This window comes from Aplysia californica, unplaced genomic scaffold, assembly GCF_000002075.1.
Source record: "Aplysia californica isolate F4 #8 unplaced genomic scaffold, AplCal3.0 scaffold00131, whole genome shotgun sequence".
Taxonomy (NCBI): Eukaryota; Metazoa; Mollusca; class Gastropoda; order Aplysiida; family Aplysiidae; genus Aplysia; species Aplysia californica.
The window spans coordinates 620,520-624,101 of record NW_004797401.1 but is presented as its reverse complement, the minus strand read 5'-3'; positions in this window follow the sequence as shown (position 1 = coordinate 624,101).

The following is a 3,582-nucleotide window of genomic DNA, read 5'->3' as shown; positions in this document are numbered from 1 at the left end:
CTTTACTCATCCCCACCTTCCTCGTCCTTCCTTCCGTGTCTAGCTGATTGTGCAGACCAATACTTATTTTGATATCTGCGCCCCCCCCCCACCAAAAAACACCTTCTCTTCCCATAATCTCCTTTCCCATCTCCTTCAACACCCACTCACGCACGCTGCGCTTGTGCGTGCATACGTGCGCGCGAGTGCACACTCATTCACTAGAATATAAAAAGTAATACACTGTCATTTTGTTCACCTCTCCCCAGGAAACCCAAACAACTTTGAACTTGACTTTCGCCTACGTGGGCCTCAACAACGGCATGTACCAATGCGGTGCACTAAACCGGATGGGTGTGTTCCTTCGACGCGCGCCAAATTTCCATGCAAAACGTCAACGGTTCTGGAACTACAATCGAAGCCACCTCCCAGAAAGGTGCACATGTTGCTGCTATAGTTGCCATGACGATGACGATGGCCTACATTATGGGCTAATAGTCTTAATTTTTTATTCAGTAGATGGGTTTTGTTTTTCCACAAATAAAGACTTTTCATTTTTCATGCCATGTTAGTGCATATAATTAAAGCTTGTGACTGTTTATGAGAGTGGCCCCCAAGGGGGAAGAGAGTATTTTAGTGTCAGTGAAACACTCATGTATTTGGGTAAGGAGTGATTATTTGACTATGTGGACACTTCGTCCCAGAGTTTCTGTTGTTGTTGTTGTTGTTGTTGTTGTTGTTGTTGTTGTTGTTGTTGTTGTTGTTGTTGTTGTTGTTGTTGTAGTTGTGTTGCTTTATTGTTGTCGCTGTTGGTGCTGCTGCTGCTGTTGCCGCTGACTCACTTTATTTGGAATATTCCTCTTACGCAAAACGCGTCATTTTTTAGACAAATATAATGCTTTAGTAGTATTCTAGAACGTTGTTTTACAGTTCTGCTTCCTTGTCCGTTTACAGAAACATAGTCCACCTTTCGTGGTAATTGTTAGTGTATTTTGTACAATGCATCAAGATTTTCAAAATAGTGAAAAAATTACAGACGTCTATGTGCTCTTGCCAGGGACTGGAGAAATCATACTCCTTTTGAGATATATCGGAAAATGGGCCCTCTGGTGTCAGCCACTGCAAGCCTCCAGGGTAGATTTAGAGTTTTCTTTCAAACTTAAACAATCTCGTGGTGGTATAGTTAATTTGATTATTTAAAAGTATGATTTATAGAGTTTTCTTTTAAACTTTAAAACATATTTCAGAAAAGGAAATTTAAACTCATTCGAAGAGTTAAAACTACTTTGGGGGGGGGGGGGGGTGACACTAAATTGCAGGTTAATAATTTGATAAATGTAACAGGCTTAACACGATGTCACAAACGTTTCAATGAACGTATTGCAGGCCGACTGTAGAAAAAAATCTGGGTGAAACCACTTCTATGTATGCTCTTGCATCAGTAACAATTGTATTGACGGCTTTAGACTCTTTTTCTCAAATGAAGGCAAAGTTTCTTTTGAAATCTACAAAGAGTACGACATATGAGCTGCTTGTACAAAACAGTCCCTATACCAAAATATGTGGACAATCTCTATCTTTTGCTTTCTGTGACTTAGTAGAACGCAAAATGAAGTGTTGAATGTTTAAAACCTAATTTTTTAAATTTCCTTTTCTTTTTCGTGAGACATAATACATCTAGTGCATCACTTGAGCGTATTTTGAATCGACTTTCTTAATTTCTTTTACATTTAACGCAAAGATTTATATTCGCTATATGTCTTTTATTAAATAAATGTTGATCATTTCTCAAATCAAAAATAAATTGTTGTCTTTTTTGTGAGAAGTATTTGACCCACCCCTCACCTCCACCCTCACCCCCCAACCGCCCATCTCCCGCGTTGACAGTAAGTGCCTTAAAATAATCTGTACGTTTAGAACTCCGTATTGCTAACTACGGACACGAACAAACATAGACCAACTGGTTTAAGAGCTCCGTTTTCTGCGCTCTTGTACTTTTTCGTCCTGCTGTGTCCTTTTTCTGTGAGAGCCTAATGGGCGTGGTCTCACAGAATCACGGTAAGACGTCCCAGTGAAAGGTTCAATCTGCATCGTGTACATGTACGGATTTCGGATCTGTTACAGTTGTAGTCTGAGGATGTATACTTTTTTCCCACTTTCGTGGGCACTCGAGTGTCGCAGTGTCCAATTTTTATATATATCTTTTTTATTTATTTATTTTTTTGGGGGAGGGGGGGGGGGGCTCTCGTGGTCTAGAGGATAAGGTGTTAGTCTCTCATTCAATAGGTCCCGGGTTCGAAACCTGACGGCGACGAAAAATGTTCTTCTCCAAAACGTTCAAGGTTCTCCTTTCAGCTCTTTTCTTGAACTCTATCCAAGTTCTGTCGTCTGCTTTCATCTCCAATTTCTGCGCCCCCCCCCCCCGTCCTGCCCCCAGTGCCTCCCCCTCTTTGCTCCTGACTCTTTCTGCAGCCTTTCTACTGCTACTCCTTGGCTTGTTCTTACTGCTATCTCTCAGCCACACCCCTGATCTTAGGGCAGGTAAGATCTAACACCTAGCCTTCTCGGAAAAGGGAAAAAAATCTCAGAGGTCTCGTGTGTTGTCACGTTAAAGATCCATAAGTGGTCCAAAATGTTTAAGGGAAGGCTTCAGCCGCCCCCCGGGAAAATTCAAAATTAATTTCCACTAATCTGAAAATGTTTAATTTGTCCAGACCTTTCATATGACCTCACGCTGTAAAACTCCAAAACGAAAAGGAAAGAAAAAAAAATCTCGCCTGCTAAACACTACCCTGCCCTGCACACTCTCAAACTCTTTTAGTCAAGAAAAACGAAATACAAGTACCTGCCTTTAGTGATTTACAAAAATAAAGGCTGCAAATAATAATAATAATAATAATAATAATAATAATAATAATAATAATAATAATTTAAAAAATAAAATAAACAATAATAATAATAATATGCATAATTAAGATCAGTGAAAAGCAGTCCAGACCTTTACGTATTTTTGCCTTGGTTGTCTTATATCAACACGCCGCTACCTCAGAATAGCAAAGTTTTATCTGACATTTTGGGTCGTTTTGAATTACTAAGACAATGAGGTCAGAAACCAAATGCTCTATTTGCTCTATCAAAATCGTAAGATTATTAGGAGTCGTTATCAAGATATTATTCAAAGAGAATGTGCATTCTGAAAAGCTTGATAAGATATGCAATTCGAAATCTTTGACGTCAAATTTCTCCAAACAAGGCATTGAGTGAGCAGATAGAACTTTGTAATGTTTTAAAAAGTAGGTAGTTGGAATTAAGCATATGCCATTATACGCAAATGAACAAAAGTAAAAAAAAATCTCAAATCTGTTTGGTTCTAATGTTATATCAAATTCAAGGGATCTTAAGTTTCTACAACTTAAAAACGTTACTTTGTCCTTTGGGGGCACAGCAGTGGCGGTACCACAGCCAGTGAGGTTTACACTGATGCCTCAGTGTTCTGCTATCTGCGGGTAAAAATGGGGGGGGGGGTGTTGGGGGCGCGCAGAGAGAGAGAGGGAGGGAGGAGGACCAAGAAGGAGGGAGAATGGGGGGGGGTGGTGATCTAGG